The sequence below is a fragment of the Prionailurus bengalensis genome, chromosome X (genome assembly GCF_016509475.1).
Source record: "Prionailurus bengalensis isolate Pbe53 chromosome X, Fcat_Pben_1.1_paternal_pri, whole genome shotgun sequence".
Taxonomy (NCBI): Eukaryota; Metazoa; Chordata; class Mammalia; order Carnivora; family Felidae; genus Prionailurus; species Prionailurus bengalensis.
This window is the reverse complement of record NC_057361.1, coordinates 40,854,678-40,873,502: the sequence shown is the minus strand read 5'-3', so window position 1 is coordinate 40,873,502 and position 18,825 is coordinate 40,854,678. Positions and strand designations below refer to the sequence as shown.

At 45.1% G+C, this 18,825-nt stretch overlaps 1 non-coding gene across 1 annotated transcript; it reads right to left on the bottom strand.

Annotated features, from left to right (window-relative positions):
- Window positions 1-14,592: 14,592 nt before the first annotated feature.
- Window positions 14,593-14,665, bottom strand: TRNAK-CUU. The gene has a single exon. It is a non-coding gene; the product is annotated as a tRNA-Lys (tRNA).
- Window positions 14,666-18,825: the final 4,160 nt, after the last annotated feature.

The following is an 18,825-nucleotide window of genomic DNA, read 5'->3' as shown; positions in this document are numbered from 1 at the left end:
ACATGGGCGCCGCCATCTTGGGGGCGGGGCCTGTCCCTGGGAACCGGGCCTGCCCCAGGGGTCAGAGAGCAGAGGGCGGGCTCCGTCGGGGGAGTGGCCCGGAAGAGCGCTTGGGAGCGGGCGGGGAGGGCGGGCGATGCGCTCAGTGGGAGAAACCCCGATGCCCGGGTCTCCTGAAATAAATCGTGTTACTCCCGGGTCTGCGACCCAGGGCGTCCAGGGAGAGTCTGGTGTTTGCTTTTTGATAACACGGCGTAAAGTAGCCGAGCGTGTTGTTCTCTGTGCCGGCCGGTGTGCCAGCCGGTGGCAGCATGGCCTGCTAAAAAGGCCCGTAAGTGCCTTGAGGAAAGTTTTCTGGTTCCCGTCAGGGTCTGGGGAAAGAGGCCCAAGCGTGTGCTGGCCCTGGAGCTGCCTGCCACGAAGCAGAACTCTTAGGTCCGGGCACCGCAAGGTCCCAGCTCAGATCCACCCGATTGCTTCTGTGCCCGAGCCAGCAGGTGCCAGGCACTGTTGCGAGAAGCACGTGACAGAACCGTCGTGGAGCCGTCATAGGCGTATGGGATCTCCATTGGAGCATACTGCTCTGTCCCTGTCTTTCCCTTTCCCCTCCGAGGTAACTGACATTCCCGGGTGGTTTGGATGCATCAGAGCCCAAGCTTCCACCGCAGAGTTCTGGGAAGTGAGTGTCCCAAGCCTTATGTAGGAGTCCCAGGAGAGAAGCCTGTTTGCCCTCAGGGGAGTGGGCATTGCCACCAGTGTCAGGTCTTTGCGCATTTGTAAGCGATGGCCAGTCCTCGAGAGACCATCGTATTTGTTTCTAGAGGAGAGGCGACCTGCTAACCTTTTCAGACATCGGTATCAGGAGACCAGAAAATTAATATGATAGTGTCCCAAGGACAGTAGAGAAACCCCCAGCTGCAGAAGGACCTCGTCTTTGGCCTTGGTCAGAGTGTCCCCATACCCTGATAACACAGGAGCAAGGGGTCTCACCGAGAAACAAGACTTCTTGTTTTGCATGGGTCCTGGCGGAGGACACACATTTGTGACTCATGCGGTGCCAGCGCTTTTAGTGTGACTTTGTCATTTTGGAACCGAGCAATGTGCCAAGTTTTTCTTCCAGTCTATCCCGAGCCCGGGCTGTTGGGATATATCAGTCCATAGGGGAGAAGATTTGTCCTTACTACTCTCTGGTCCCTTGAGTCATAACTGTAGGTCCCCTGCCTGAATGGCTGTTGTGATTGATGTAGGGTACACCTTAGAGCCCCAAACCTAGGACTTAGCCCACAGCAGGCACCTGGTACATGGTGGCGGTTTACATTGTTTTCTCATACACACTACGCAACGTGCTGGTGCCATTACTGTACCTTCCCGTGGTGTGGACTTCCCCTTTGCCACCTTCTTGCACAATTGTGTCTGTCCCTGGTTCCACCCTTACCCAGGGTCAACTCTCCTATCCGACTGACAACAACATTTTTTTTTTAGTTCGGCAATTAGGCCTCTAATCAAGTGGCAAATCATTGGTAAAGTGTAAACCTGGGAGGCCTGGATGGCTCAAGCCACATATACTCCGAGGAGAATCATGTTTCAGGAGGACTGGTCCTTGTCCAGCTCCTGGGAGGCCGCCGCTAAGCCGCTGTCATATTCTGCCCGATCAGTGTTTTTGGATTCCAGGCATCGCCGTCCTAGTTTGGCCAGATCATTTCTACAAAGATTGTGACTTGCGGTGAACATCTGTGTTTGTATGTGTGAGGCCCTGGGCCACGCTGTGTTCGTTTGACGCCTGGGGGCTGTCGACTGAGTAGCTGAAGTCAGTCACGTGGTTGCCGCCTGCCTGCATGACCTCCAGTAGAGTCCCTGCGCCCCAAGGCTTGGCTGAGCTCCCCTGGCCGGCAGCACTTAGCAGGTTTTGTGACGCACCATTCCTGGGAGAATTAAGCATTGACCCGCGTGACTCCTTTGGGAGAAGACAACTGATCTGTCACCACGGGTTTCTACTGGACGTCCCCCGTGTGCCTTTTTCCGCTTGCCGGTTGTCTTGTGCGCGCTCTCACTGTAATAGGTCATCACCGCGTATAAAGCAACTCAGAAGGACTCGCAGGACTCTGAAAAGTAGAACAGCTCTCCCGAGTCCCAGGGAATCTTCGAGCCTGACGAGGGTCTCGGAGACCCGCCTCACGCTGTTGCTCCAGGTGCTCAGATCGGTACACGCTCTACCGTGTGATTCAAGCATCCCAGTAGGTGGGCCTACTGAACCCAGTTGGACTGTGCCCTTGGCAATCCCCAGGTTGCAGACCTGATCCGGAACATCCTGAGGGCACTCGGAGGAATGAGGGCTGGCCGGAGGGCCTGCCCGGGGCAGGAGCTGAGCGGGCTTGCTTTCTTGAAGTTTCTAATTATACTTTTGTGGTTATCCTAGAGATGATGACATCTACTCCTGATTTATTAGTCTCTTGTAGATTAATAATCCTTTTACTGCTTCCTCCAGAATTGAATAATGTAAAATATTTGCTCTGGCCCATCTCCCCTTTTGTCCTGTTGTTGACCTGCATTTTAGGTCCACATCTATTTTAATGCCTCTCAAAGCGATGTAATCGTTTAAGACGGTGTTCCTAGAAATTTACCCACATACTTGGTCTTTCTAGTACTCTCCACTCCTTTTTGCACTTCTATTTTTTAAGGATCCAGATTTTCTAACTTTCACAGATACCTTCAGGGGGCGCCTGGGTGGTTCAGTCAGTTAAGCATCTGACTCTTGATGCTGACTCAGCTCAGGTCAGGATCTCTCGGTTCGTGAGTTCGAGCCCCACGTTGAGCTCTGTGCTGACCGCAGGGAGCCTGCTTGGGATTCTTTCTCTCTCTGTGTCCCTCCCTCTCTCTCTCTCTCTCTCAAAATAAATAAACTTTAAAAAAAAAAATCTTGGGGCGCCTGGGTGGCGCAGTCGGTTAAGCGTCCGACTTCAGCCAGGTCACGATCTCGCGGTCCGTGAGTTCGAGCCCCGCGTCGGGCTCTGGGCTGATGGCTCAGAGCCTGGAGCCTGTTTCCGATTCTGTGTCTCCCTCTCTCTCTGCCCCTCCCCCGTTCATGCTCTGTCTCTCTCTGTCCCAAAAATGAATAAACGTTGAAAAAAAAAAATCTTGAGGATTTGTTTTAGTGTAGGAATGCTGGCAATTGATGTTATCATTTTTGTTTTTTCCGGAACCAAATTTATTTCATCGTCTTTCAAAAAGGATGTTTTCTCTGGCAGTAAAATTCCAGGTAAAGAGTGATTTTATTTTGTCACTTTAAAAACACCACTTCTTGGGGCGCCTGGGTGGCTCCGTCGGTTGAGCATCTGACTTCGGCTCAGGTCATGATCTCATGGTTGTGAGTTTGAACCCTGTGTCGGGCTCTGGGCTGACGGCTCAGAGCCTGGAGCCTGCTTCCGATTCTGTGTCTCATACTCTCTCTGCCCTTCCCCCACTTGTGCTCTCTCAAAAATAAATAAATGTAAAAAAAAAATTTAAAACACCACTTTGTGTTTGGTTTTCACTGTATTTGTCAAAAAGTCAGCTGCCAGTTTTATTGTTTCTCCTTTGAAGGTGATGTGCCTTTCCTTTCTGTGGCTGCAATTAGATTTTCCTTTTTTCTCTTTTGTTTTTCAGCTGTTTGATTATGATTTGCCTAGTTATGATTTCCTTTGTATCCATTCTGCTTTACATTAGGAGAGTTTTTTGTAATGTTCATTCATTTTTGAGAGAGACAGAGCACCAGCAGGGGAGGGGCAGAGAGAGAGAGGGAGACACAGAATCAGAAGCAGGCTCCAGGCTCCGAGCTGTCAGCACAGAGCCCGATGCGGGGCTCGAACCCACGAACTGTGAGATCGTGACCCGAGCCGAAGTCAAGCTCTCAACCAACTGAGCCACCCAGGTGCCCCAGGAGAGCTCTTTGAATCAACAGTGTGATATCTTCTGTGAATTTGGACATCTTTTCCAATTTATATCCTTTCCAATTAAACATGTATCCGATCTTTCCGTGCCCCATGTCTCTTGCATTCTTTCCATTCTTTTTCATTTTTTTTTTTCAGTGCTTTAGCCTGGATATTCTCCACTAACTCTCTTCCCATTCACTAAGCTTCTATTATGCTGCGTCTAATGTCTATTAGTGCTTACTTTAAGCTCTGTTTTCAGTTCTAAAATTTCCATTTGATTCCTTGTAATTGATATAATTTTGTCACCTGATTTCTTTTAAGTTTGTGTCTCATAACTCACATATTTGATTTGCCGATGGGTTTATTTATATAGTCTGTTACATCTTGGTTTCCTTCATCTGACTCATGGCAGCCTGTGATTTTTTTTTTTTTGAACACCAGAAATTGTATATGAAAAGTTTTCAAAGATTTCTCTGAAAAATGTAATCCTCCAGATATGATTTACTTTTTTTTTCTGGCAGCCCTCTATAATAGAAGCAGATAACCCCCATCCCATCAAGGAATCAGATGATTTGAGGCTCTGTTTTATCTCCATATCTGGTTTGCCCTTCCTAGGACAAAGCCATTTGGGATTTTTACCTGAAACCCTGATGGACCTTGATCTCTAACTTTTGTCTCTCTATCACTATGAGGTTTCTAAAAGCTCTGCTTAACTTTTTAGCCTCTTACTTGCTGCTTTCTGCTTGACTTCATGGCATCTTGTCTCGCGTGGTTTAGAAACTGAACCACACCCACGGTTTGGAGCTCTATTTTCTGCGGTTCCTTTTCTCATTGGATCTTGACATTCGAGTTCCTGGCTACCTTAGTAGCTAGCAGTAAATCCATTTTCCTGCCCTACTTCATGAGACTTCTCAAAGCTCTGAATTACCATTTTCTGCTCTTCAGCTTGGCTCCATACAGGTTAAGAATTGACAGACGTCTGGGGCGCATGGGTGGCTCAGTCGGTTAAGCGTCTGACTTCGGCTCAGGTCACGATCTCACGGTCCATGAGTTCGAGCTCCGCGTCGGGCTCTGTGCTGACGGCTTGGAGACTGGAGCCTGCTTCGGATTCTGTGTCTCCCTCTCTCTCTGACCCTCCCCCATTCATGCTCTGTCTCTCTCTGTCTCAAAAATAAATAAACATTAAAAAAATTTTTTTTAAAAAATTTTTTTTTTCAACGTTTATTTATTTTTGGGACAGAGAGAGACAGAGCATGAACGGGCGAGGGGCAGAGAGAGAGGGAGACACAGAATCGGAAACAGGCTCCAGGCTCTGAGCCATCAGCCCAGAGCCCGACGCGGGGCTCGAACTCGCCGACCGTGAGATCGTGACCTGGCTGAAGTCGGACGCTTAACCGACTGCGCCACCCAGGCGCCCCTAAAAAAAATTTTTTTAAAAACAATTGACAGACGTCTGTTTCAGACTGCGTCTCCCTCGCTCTGCCCCTCCCCCGCTAACACTGTGTTTTTCTCAAAAATAAACATTGAAAAGAAAAAAAAGGGGGCGCCTGGGCGGCTCAGTTGGTTAAGTGTCCGGCTTTGGCTCAGGTCATGATCTCGCTATTCCTGAGTTTGAGCCCCGCGTCAGGCTCTGTGCTGACAGCTCGGAGCCTGGAGCCTGCTTCTGATTCTCTCTGCCTCTCTCTGTGCCCCTCCCCTGCTCATGCTCTGTCTCTGTCTCTCTCTCCCTCTGAAGAATAAATTTTAAAAAACATTAAAAAATGCCTTTACCTAGTGAGATGTGATTTTTCTTTTATTCTATCAGCGTAACATATTGTATTCATTGATTTACAAATACTGCATTTCCAGAATAAACCCAGGTTAGTAATAACCTATTATCTTTTAATATATTTATGGATTTAATTTACTAGCATTTCATTTAGAATATATTGAAAAACACTGAATTTCATTTTCCTTTCTGGTCAGCTCTTGGATCAAAGTAATGCTGATCTCATAGAAGAAGATGGAAAGGGTTCCCTCCCTCTTTTCTCCGGAAGACTTCCTTTTCTTTGGAAGAGTTTGTGTAATGTTACTGTTAGTTCTCCCTTAGCTCCCTGATAAAATGCATCAAGCAAGCCATATGAACCTTGAGTTTTCCTTATGGAAGAGTTTTTTTAATGTGTGTTGATTTTTGAGAGAGAGTGATGGGGGAGGGGCAGAGGGAGAGGGAGACACAGAATCCGAAGCAGGCTCCAGGCTCCGAGCTGTCAGCGCAGAGCCCGACATGGGGCTTGAACCCACAAGCCTCGAGATCATGACCTAAGCTGAAGTCCGATGCTTAACTGACTGAGCCACCCAGGCGCCTTGAGACACACGTTATTTTGGAGGACGGAGGTTAAAAATACAAGGATGAGAAAAGATACACCATACTAACAGCAACTATAAAAGTGCCAGAGTAGCCATACTAATACATGACGAAATAGACTTTAAGACAAAAAATATCAGGGTCGGAGGGGGTATTTCATAATGCTAAAAGTGTAAATGTAGCAGGAACATATAACAATTTTGAACCTATGTGCATGTAACAATAGAGCCCCAGAATACATGAGGCAAGGGCTGACAGAAAGGGGAAATGGACAATTTAACGATAATAGTTGGGGATGTCAACACCCCATCTCTGAATAACAAATAGAGCGAGTAGAATATCGGGAAGGATATAGAAGACTCGAACGCTATCAACACACTTGAACCAACTGTCACCTATAAAACAGTCCATCCCACAAGAGCAGAACACACATCCTTTTCACACGCAAATGAATCATTCTCTGGGACAGACCATATGCTAGGCCATAAAAAGCCTCAGAAAATTTAAAAGATTTGAAAGCAGGCAAAGTATATTCTCTGAACACAGCAGACCTGAATTAGAAACCACGAAGATCAAAATTTGGAAAATTTCCAAGTATTTGGAAACTAACACTTCTTTTTGTAAAAAAAAAAAAAAAAAAAAAAAAATTTAATGTGTATTTATTTTTGAGAAAGAGAGACAGAGTGCAAGTGGGGGAGGGGAAGAGAGAGGGAGACACAGAATCTGAAGCAGGCTCCAGGCTCTGAGCTGTCAGCACAGACTCTGACGCGGGGCTCGAACTCAAGAACCATGAGATCATGACCCGAGCTGAAGTTGGATACTTAACCCACTGAGCCACCCAGATGCCCCAACACTTCTTTTTTTTTTTTTTAAAGTCAGCTCCACGCCCAGTGTTAGGCCTGAACTCACTACCACGAGATCGAGTGTCACATGCTATTCCAACTGAGCCAGCCAGGTGCCCCTAAAGAACACACTTCTCAATAACTCATGAGTGAAAGGAAAAATTACAAAAGGAATTTAATAATATGTTGAAGTGAAAGAAAATGAAAACACAACATATCAAAATTTATGGGACGCAGCTAAGGCAGTGCTTAGGGGAATGTTTTATAGCTCATATGCCTATATGAGAAAAAAAAAAACCCCAAATCAATAACCTAAGCTTCTACTTTAAGAAATTAGGAAAAGAAGATCAAACTAAATCCAAAGCAAACAGAAGGAGGAAGGTAACAGAGATTCGAGCACAAGTAAGTGAAACAGAAAAATTACGACTACAAAACTATAAAGAAAATCAGTGAATCCAAAAGTTGATTCTTGGAAAAGGTCCATGCATTTTAACAACCTTTGGTTACACCAAGAAAAAGGAGGCACGAATTCTCAAAATCTGAAATGAAAAAGGAATCATCATTATTGATCTAACAGAAATTAAAAGAACTGTTAGGGAACACTACAAATTAGAAAATGTACATGAAATTGGGGCGCCTGGGTGGCGCAGTCGGTTAAGCGTCCGACTTCAGCCAGATCACGATCTCGCGGTCTGGGAGTTCGAGCCCCGAGTCAGGCTCTGGGCTGATGGCTCAGAGCCTGGAGCCTGTTTCCGATTCTGTGTCTCCCTCTCTCTCTGCCCCTCCCCCGTTCATGCTCTGTCTCTCTCTGTCCCAAAAATAAATAAAAAACGTTGAAAAAAAAAATTAAAAAAAAAAAAAGAAAATGTACATGAAATAGACAAATTGCTAGAAATACACAAATCACCAAAGTGGACTCAAGTAGAAATAGAGAATCTGAATAGACTTACAGTAATTAAGGGCCCTGAATTACTGATGAAAATTCTGCCCCTGAAGAAAAGTCCAGGCTTGGATGGCTTCACTGTTGAATTCTCTGTAATATATAAAGAAGAATTAACACCGACTCTCACAAATTTTTCCAGAAAACAGAGGAGAAGGGAACACTTCCCAAAGTATTTTTTAATGCTTTTTTATTATTGAGAGAAAGACAGAGTGAAAGTGGGGGAGGGGCAGAGAGAGACGGGGAGACAGAATCTGAAGCAGGCTCCAGGCGCTGAGCTGTCAACACCGAGCCTGACACAGGGCTCGAACTCACGAACTGCGAGATCATGACCTGAGCCAAAGTCTGACGTCCAGCTGGCTGAGCCACCCAGGTCCCCCAACCTCCCAACTCATTCTATAAGAACAGTATCACCCTGATACCAAAGCCAGACCAAGACAGCACAGGAAAAAACGAACAAATACTGACAGATGTCCTTCATGAACATGAACATAATAATCTTCAACAAGATATTAGCAAAGCAAATCTGGCAACATATAAAAAACTGTGACAGGTGGAATTCATTTCAAAGATGCAAGATTGATTTATCATCTGAAAATCAACTTCTATAGTAAATCATATTACTGAGATAATGGATAAAAAAAAACACACTTTCATCTCGATAAGTACAGAAAAAAACATTTGATAAAATCTAACACTCAATCATGATTTCAAAAGCCAAAACACAAAACCTCTCAGCAAACTAGTATAATAGGCAGGAACTTCCTCAATTAGGTAAATGGCATCTATGAAAAACCCACAACTAACATCATAGTGATGACAATTAAATGCTTTTCCTGAATTGGGAACAAAGCAAGAATGTTTACTCTTGCCACACCACTTTTATTCGGTATTGAACTGGATGTTCTAGCCCATGCGACAAAGAAAAAAATTAAAGGCCTCCGGATTGGAAAGGAGGAAGTAAAAGTATGTTAATTTGTAGATGATATGATCCCGTATTTTAAAATTCCTAGGGTATCCCCCCAAAATTACTACAACTAATAAACAAGTTGAACAAGGTTACAGGATATAAGATCAATAGGCTAGTAGTGAGCAATCTGCAAATGAAATTTAAGAAAAGTATTCTATACACAATAGCATCAAAGATATAAAATATTTAGGAGTCGATGTAACAAAAGAAATGTAAGACTTCTACACGGAAAATACAAAATTGTTGGGAAATTAAAGATCAAAGTAAATGGAGAGACATTCCACATTGATGGATTAGCAAACCAAATACTGTTAGATCTATAGATCGGTATAGGTAGCAAATAGATCTACAGGTTCAACTCAATCCTTATAAAAATCCCAAATGGGTTTTTTTTTTCTCCCAGAACTGTACAAGCTGATTCTAAAAGGACCCAGAATAGCAAAAACATTTTTGAAAAAGAACAGAGTTGAAGGACTTTCACTTCCTGATTAAAAAACAAACAAACAAACTATAATGTTACAGTAATCAAGAGAGTGTGGCCTTGTCACGAGGACGGACTGGTACAGAATTGAAAGTCCAGAAATAAACCCTTACATTTATGGTCATATGATTTTTGGCAAAGGAGCCGAAAAAAAACTCAGTGGAGAAAGGAAAGTCTTTTCAACAGATGGCACTAAGACAATTGGATATCCTCATGCAATAGATTTGTACCCTTATCTTGCAACATACACAAAAATTCACTCACAATGGGTCACAGATCTAAATGTAAGTGCCAAAGCTATAAGACTTAAAAAAAAAAAAAAAAAAAGGGGCGCCTGGGTGGCGCAGTCGGTTAAGCGTCCGACTTCAGCCAGGTCACGATCTCGCGGTCCGTGAGTTCGAGCCCCGCGTCGGGCTCTGGGCTGATGGCTCGGAGCCTGGAGCCTGCTTCCGATTCTGTGTCTCCCTCTCTCTCTGCCCCTCCCCCGTTCATGCTCTGTCTCTCTCTGTCCCAAAAATAAATAAACGTTAAAAAAAAATTAAAAAAAAAAAAGACTTAAAAAAAATGGAAGAAAATTATGGCTTATGTTGGACTAGGCAAAAATGTCGTAGGTGTAACACCAGACACAATACATGAAAGAACAAACTGATAAACTGAACGTCATCACAGTTATAAAACTTTTGTGTTTCAAAATACACTGTTAAAGGGGCACCTGCGTGGCTCAGTCGGTTACACGTCGGACTTCAGCTCAGGTCATGATCTCCTAGTCTGGGAGTTCGAGCCCCGGGTCAGGCTCTGTGCTGACAGCTGGGAGACTGGAGCCTGCCTCAGATTCTGTGTGTTTTTCTCTCTCTGCCCCTCCCCCACTCACACTCTGTCTGTCTCTCTCTCTCTCAAAATAAATAAACTTAAAAAAATACACTGTTAAGGAAATAGACAATCCACAGTTCAGAAAACATATTTGTAAATCATATTTCTTGGCAAAAGGTTTAATATGTTCAGAATGTACAAAGAACTCTATCAACTTGTTAATAAGACAAAAAAAAACCTTAATTTAAAATTTTTTTTTTCTTCAACGTTTTTATTTATTTTTGGGACAGAGAGAGGCAGAGCATGAACGGAGGAGGGGCAGAGAGAGAGGGAGACACAGAATCGGAAACAGGCTCCAGGCTCTGAGCCATCAGCCCAGAGCCCGACGCGGGGCTCGAACCCACGGACCGCGAGATCGTGACCTGGCTGAAGTCGGACGCTTAACCGACTGCGCCACCCAGGCGCCCCTAAAAAACCCTTAATTTAAAAATGGGCAAAAGTTTAGAATACACATTTCACCAAGGAGAATACCCAAATGACCAATAAGTTCAGGAAAAATCCCTAGATCATTAATCTTCAGGAAAATGGAAATAAAAACCACAACGAGACACCCCTTCATACCCAACAGAATGTTGGTGAAGCTTTGAGAAGCCAGAACCTTCATGAATTGCTGGTGGGAATGTTAAAACAGGACAACCGCTTTGGGAAAACCATTTGGCGATTTCTTAAATAAACAAAGTTACCATAAAATCCAGCGATTCTTAAGGCATCAACTCAAGAGAAATGAAAACATAACACACAAAGGCTTGTACGCCCAATGCTCATAGCAACATTATTCGTAATAGCCAAAAAGCGAAAAGAATTCAAATGTCCATCAATTGATAGAAACAAAATGTGTTCTATCCACTCAGTGGACAAGAAAAAGAAACGAACTAGTGATACCTGTTGTAACATGGATGCGTCTCAAAAACGTTATGCTTAGAAAGAAGCCAGAGGCAAAATGTCATATAAATGTGATTCCGTTTGTATGAAATGTCCAGAAGGGCAAATCTACAGGGATAGAAAGCGGTTGAATAGTTGTCTGGGGCTGGGTGGTGGGAGTGGGGATGGCCAACATCATGTAGCCTACTTTGGGATGAATGGAAATGTTCTTAAACTGGATTGTGTTGGGTGCCTGGGTGGCTCAGTAGCTAAGCATCTAACTTCAGCTCAGGTAGTGGTCTCACAGGTCATGAGTTCAAGTCCCACATTGAGTGAGCTCTAGCCCCGCTTTGTTGAGCATGAGCTCTGCTTCCGGTGAGCTCGAGCCCCACTTTGGGTGAGCTGGAGCCTTGCTTTGGGTGAACTTGAGCCCCGCTTTGGGAGAGCCTCACTTTGGGTGAGCTTGAGCCCCACCTTGGGTAAACTCGAGCTCCACTTTGGGTGAACCCCACTTTGGGTGAGCTTGAGCCCTCTTTGGGTGAGCCCCACTTTGGGTGAGCTTGAGCCCCGCTTTGGGTGAACTCGAGCCCTGCTTCGGGTGAGCCCTCCTTCTCTCTCTCTCTCTCTTTCTTCCTCCACCCCTCCTGGGATTCTCTCTTTCTCTCTCTGCTCCTCACTCACCTGCGCCCTCTCTCTCTCTCAAAAAACTGGATTGTGTTGATAGTTTCTGCACTCTATAAATTAAAAAAAATCATCGAATCGTGCATTCAAAATGGATGAATTTTGTGGCATATAATTATTCATTGATAGAGCTGTTTTTTTTTTTTTTTAAGTCAAAGCAGACACGGTTCTCCTTACCCACAAGCTACAGGGCGCCTGACATTTAACAGAAGAGACACACACATCTGCAAATGTAATATTTTGAGCTAATTTCATTTATAGAAGCATATTCAATGTGCAATGGTTTTCTTTCCAATTATGTTTCACACCTGATCTCAAAATACAAAATTCTCCTTGCAAAAAGTGGATTTAAATAATAGTATTCTGAAATCTCTCATTATTTAAGCCCTCTTGCCATCTCTCTCTCTCTCTCTCTCTCTCTCCCCCCATCATCTATCTGTCAATCTATTCATTATCTATCTACCATTGAAATAGTGTAGGAGTAGACAAAATTGAAAGACTAGAGGTGGTCCCGGCTTTTGAGTAGTTTATATGTAAGTATGCAAATAGCAAAGGTTTCCCCGTCATTCTTTCTGTCTCTTTTTATCTCTGTCTCTGGTTTTTTTTTTTTCACTCCAGGTGGAAGATGCTGAAATTATTGGTTTGACCAAGTTTTGTGAGTGGAGTCTGGGAACATTTTGAGGGAAAGAGTAATTCATGGGTAGACATTTTCTGTAGTGAAAGGAATTGGTGTGGCGAAAAGCGTAAAGCAAATGTTCCAGAAAAGGGAAATTATGGGAGAATAATTTAATCCAGTTGTTGACGGATGTATGAAGAAGAACAAATACATTTGCTTGACTTAAACCTTATTCTAGAACATATTTTTTTAAGTTTATTTATTTTGGGAGAGAGAAAGAGAGCACGAGCAGGGGAGGGGTGGAGAGAGAGGGAGAGAGAGGGAGAGAGAGAGAATTCCAAGCAACGAATCTCTGCACTGATGTGGAGCTTGACTCGGGGCTTAAACTCATGAACCACAAGATCATGACCTGAGCAGAAACCAAGAGTTGATGCTTAACTGATTGAGCCACTCAGGCACCAAGGATAAACCAGAATTTACTACTGGGATCTCTTGAGCTATCCTGGAGAGATTCAGTTGTGGTTTTTTTGCTTTTGTTCTTTTTCAGTTTTCACCGTAGGACTTTCCTAGGGCCATGGTAAAAGAGAACCTCTTTACCCCGCACCCCCACCCCCCGCTTACCCAATATTGTAGCCTTATTCTCCAAAATTCTTAATTTCACAGGTCCAGTGTTGATGTGGGAAATGTACATTCATGTGGTTGCTGAAAGCAAAGGGTGCAGTGTGGCCACACTGGGGCAGCAGACGCTCGGCTTTTCTAGCTTTTTCTCCCGGAACTGTGATAAATGGAGTGTTCTACGTACACATTACTCTCTTTAATTTAGATGTCTTTTCCAGACTGCCGAACTGAGAGAAAGGACTATCCTTAAAATACTAACAACGGAGACCTCACGTTTTAATTAGAGGTTGGGTAAGAGCTTGCTTTTTTTTTTTTTTCCCCTAATGGCTAGTTTTTCAGAGGTCACTGAGGGCAAGGGACTGTTTCTTAGTCATTGGATAGCCTCGGGGCAATCATAGTGCCCGCCATCTCATGAGAGCTCAATAAGTTTTGGTTGTCATTAGTGTTTTTAGAAGGCAACTGCTCCAGCTCGCCAAAGCACAATCTCTAAGATTTCAGACCACCGCATCCAAAGGGACCTGCATCACCTCAGCTAAAGGTATTCACATGGTCGAGCAGATCTGCACATTTTCTATAGTTCGGCGGTCACGAATCAGATGCGAATCAGTCGCCGCTTCTCAAGGAACCTTAAAAAAAAAAATCAGTGATTCTGAGAAAGCATCTCTGACATGGTTACTTCTTATTTACTGTGTGAAAATTAATACAAGGAAACCTCATTAACGTGGACTCCGGAGGCTGGAAGCGGGGAGTAGTAGAAGGCGCCTACCAGAAATGTCAATTACAGGAACAAATCATCAATTACAGACTCCTAACAGAAGACTCTTCAAGAGGAAAGAATGATCAATTACAGACCCCCCAAAAGGAAATTGACCCCCAACCCCCCACCCAGGGGCGCCTGGGTGGCTCAGTCAATCGTCTGACTTTGGCTCTGGTCATGATCTCGCGGTTCGCGGGTTCGGGCCTCAAAGTCTGGCTGTCTGTTGTCTGCATGGAACCCGCTTCGGATCCTCTGTCCTTCTCTTTCTGCCCCTCCCTCATTCTTTCTCTGTCTCTGTGTCTCTCTCTCTTTCACTCGCTCACTCTCAAAAATAAATAGACATTAAAAAAAAAAAAAGAAATGGACTACCCTTGCAGCTCAACCAAGGAGAAACCATCATCACGCTGAACCCCTGCTTTTCTCAAACAGGCTTGCATTCAAAACCACCTCTCCCAACTTCCTCCTTCTCCATAAAATAGGGCTCCTCTCCTCCATTTGTTGGACTCACCTGTGGTTTTCCCATAGCTTGCATAGCCCATATTGTAATTCTCTGCTCTTCTGGAATAATCCCAGTTTTTTTTTTCTGTTAAAATAACTGGCTATTTTCTTTTTAAGGTTAACACTTTTGAGCTTTCACGGGCTCTACCCCATTTGCCTTTTTTTTTTTAATTTTTAAAAATTTTTGTGTATTTACGTAATCTCTGCACCCAACGTGGGGCTCGAACCCACGACCCTGAGATCAAGAGTCACATGCTCTTCCGACTGAGCCAGCCAGGCGCCCCTCCACCCCGTTTGTTTAAACCCGTTCGTTGGATGCCTGCGTTTTCTTAGGTGCTCCTTACACACATAGCCCATTTCGTATTTCTCTACATTGTAGGAAAGCTGGTTCACCCCTGTTTTTGTGGGTGCTGCAGCCTGGGATGCCCTTTTCTTCTTCTCAATCTAATTCTTCTGAGTCTTTCCTGGCTAGCTCAAGGCACGCCCTACCGATGCGGCCACAACGGACTCTTTTGTCGCTCAGTCTTACCCTCAGCACAGTGCTGTGCTAGATCACAGGCCCATTCATTTCCCTCCTTTATGAAGACCATCAGCTCCCTGAGGCCAGAGCCCTGCCTTATTTGGTTGTGCCTTCGCAGGGTCCACCGGAATTTCTGGCACGTTGGAGTGGCTCCATACATGTTTGTGGAATGAGGAAGTGAATCAATCCACTCACCGCTGAATGAGATGTTTCATTTCCTTCCTTTCTCCTCCCCAGTTAAAATGCCTTGATATTAAGAAAAAGGTCCCGCTTAGGAAATTATTTTAGAAAGAGGCAGTCAGCTCCTACCTCCCACACAAGGAACATCAGAGAATACAAATGAATCGTCATTTACATGCGGGACTTCCTGAAGGAGGAAATTTGCACCGTGAAGCTCTCAACGTCCCAGCCACTGTGGAGTCAGTGGTGATAGGGGCCAAGCTCCTGGCACGCAGCTCTGGGAGATGCCCCGCGTCGGGCTTCCAGAAGCCCCTCCGTGTTCCAAGGATGCTCTCCGTTGATTTTCACAGCATCTCTGAGTGATAAGCATGAGCAATGGAGAATTTCTTTCCTTCCTGCCCTTCTCTCTCTCTCTCTCTCTCTCTCTCTCTCTCTCTCTCCTCTCTCTCCTTTAACCTTCTTAACAGAGAGCTAGAAAACAGAAAAAGACCTAAATCAGCCAGGACACATTCCACCAATCTGTGCTTCCTGTAGCTTAAACAGGTCTGGGTTTTAATGAATCCGTGGCATATGGGCCATAATATTCCAAGTGCCTGGCATTTCCTGCAATTTATGATCAGGCGGGGAATAGGTTGTTTTCTCCTTTTGAATGAATTCTCACAGGCCGAGCTTTGGAGTTCGTAAACTTGACACGTATTGTTCTCAAGGTCTGCGTCATGGGCGAGGCGAGATTGTTTTGTGCGCTGTCTCCTCCGTGAACAGAGAAGTTCACAGTCCCTCTCCAGCGACCGGCAGTTGTTGGGCACGTGCCTTGCAGATCAAGGGCTCTCCTTCTGACTTGACCTCTGGTTTGTTTGTTTGTTTGGTTTCAATTTTCTCTGGTTTCCAAAAAGCCTCGTTGACCCTCGTGGCAGTGAAAGTCTGCGAATTCAGAAATGACCTGACCTGCGTGTGCTCTTTGTTTTGGCTGGGTCTTTCGGAGTCGTCTTGAGCGTGAGGACGGTAGCTACGTCTCTTTGTTCCAGCTTGCTGAGAAAGCTGCCGTTGCATATCTCTTGTGGGCATTTAATGCCTCGTGCAGGTGACACCAACGGATGGCAGTGAGCTTAAGCAAATACCTGTGCGACTAATATTGATGTTCGTGTTGTGTTCTTGAAGTGAATCGAAGTTCCCCGCAAGCCTGACCTTCTCCTCTCCACCAAATCTCTGGCTGGCAATGGTAGCAGTGGATTTTTTTTTTTTAAGAACCTCAAATTGCATTTCTCAGGAGTGCCTTCTACGGGAAATTTTCCCATGCTTTGTTTTCTAATATTTTATGTGCACAGGTCTTCCGAGCTTGCAAGAACTCTTTTAAGACGGGATCCCTGGATATGTCTGTGAAAGGCATTCTTTTCTGAGCCAGACTGTCAGGGGAGCTATTTAGACTCCATCGCTCCGTTTGAGGGCTGAATGCTGCATTTTTCTGAGCATATTCTTAACGCAAACACCGAAAGGCTGCAAGCGTGCTGAGTATTTCCAGACCCAGGCAATTTGTCAGTGAACTGTAGATTTTCTCTTGCACTGAGGAGCCCTCCAGAAGCACCTCTGTCTCTCCGTGTCTCTCTCTCTCTCTCTCTGCCCCTCCCCCACGTGTGCACAAGGACTCTCTCTCTCTGTCAAAAATAAATATTTTTTTTTTATTAAAAAGCGCAGCATCCTTATTTTAAAAAAGATCCCAGTTCAAAGATAAACATCAGGAAAGCTAGGAAGCAAGAGTCCTGGGTTTGCAATTTGTCACAGATGTAACAATTCTTGGGGCCTATGGGGGGCACACAACGTCCTTCTCTCACTGTGGGGAGACAGAGGCTGGGGGAGAACAGAAAAGGACTTCCCGGGGAACTCAATTCAGCCGGGGACACCGTACCTACATCGGATCTTGCTAGCGCTTGATGGGGCACGAGGGCTCCCGTGGTAATTCCCTGAGGTTAACCAGCTATGACAGGGGAAAGTGATAACCGTATGATTCATGAATGTGTATAACCAAACTGTCCCAGGCAAGGTTCACAGGGTCACGTAGAGACCAGCGTCTGAGGTCAGGTTTCAGGGTACCTGCATGTGCTTTCCTGTAAGCAAACGGAAAAAGCAGCCGTCAGTGTCGACTTGAGTAACACCCCAATCCACGGTTCAACACCACTTAGTAAGGAATTTGTAGGAGCGTAAGACGGAGAAGTGTGTTTTTTTTTCCCCTTTCCTTTCCTGCCACGAGAATGGACTAGAAGAAAAGTAGAACGCCCATAATTTTACTGGGGTTTCACCGAGTGTAGGTAGGTACCGTTTCATGTATGTGGATCGTATGGGGCTTCTCAGATGCACAGCCGACGTCCCCGGTTTGTGAACGGGTGAGTTTCAAACTTGAATGATGGATGGTAACATTCCGTGGTTCATGGTGGGACGAAGTTAGAAGGGGAAACAATGACCCACGGTGTAAGCCACAGGCACGTCAAAATGAGAAGCTGTACTAATTGAAAGAACTTCCTCTTGAAGCTCGGATTACCTTGGGAAAGTGTACGATGTTCTGTACCAGCACTTCAAAACATTTAAGCTTCTGTGATGCCTGCTTGACTTGATTCCAAACGCATTACCTCCTGCAGATAAAACATGGGAGCAGGAGTTGACTTTGGAAATAGTATAGATCAAATGAAGCCCAGTGTCTTCAGAGCAAGTTTCCTTGGTTTTTACTTCCTTTGGCCACCCAAACACTGTTAACTTCGGAGGTGATACATCAATCAAATGGATTCTACTTTGGAGTCATTCGGTCTTCCATCTTACGACAGTTAAGTTGGTGAACTCTTTGCTCTTAAGTAGATTTTATTAAAAATTATATATTACTCGAAGGGCGCCTGGGTGGCTCAGTCGCTCAAGCATTCGACTTCGGCTCGGGTCACGATCTCGCCATTCGCTGGTTCGAGCCCCGCGTTGGGCTCTGTGCTGATAGCTCGGAGCCTGGAGCCTGCTTTGGATTCTGTGTCTCCTTCTCTCTCTGCCCCTTCCCTGCTCGTACTCTGTCTCTGTCTCTCTTTCTCAAAAATAAACACACATTAAAAAAAAAAAAGAAAGAAACCGGGGGGCTCCTGGGTGGCTCTGTCGGTTAAGTGTCTGACTTTGGCTCAGGTCATGATCTCACAGTTTGTGAGTTCGAGCCCCGCGTCGGGCTCTGTGTTGACAACTGGGAGCCTGGAGCCTGCTTCGGATTCTGTGTCTCCCTCTCTCTCTGCCCCTAACCCACTTGCACTCTGTCTCTCAACAATAAATAAATGTTAAAACAAACAAACAAACAAACAAACAAACAAGTTTTAGAAAGCCCCTAAGGTGGAATCATGCTTGGCGTGTTTGAGGAATAATGAGGAAAATGGTGATGGGAAAAAGCAGAAGGAGGTAAGACTGGACTACGAGAAGAACTTGGAATTTGACTCTGGAATGCGAAGTCACTGGAAGGTGTTGACTGAGGAGTGATGGGCACAGTGTTGGGAAGAGACTGTTGGCAGGCGGGGGGCGGGGGGGGGAAGTGGAGAAAATGGCAGCTCGTACTGGGAAGTAAGGAGTGAGAAGAGGTCATAGTCTGGATGTATTTTGAAGGTATCGCAGAATGGCAAATTGGCGGGTTGGACGTCGAGTGCCAGAAACCAAGGATGACTCCAACGTTTCTGCCCCGAACAGCTGGAAAAATGGGATTGCCAAATACCAAGACGGGAGAGCACGG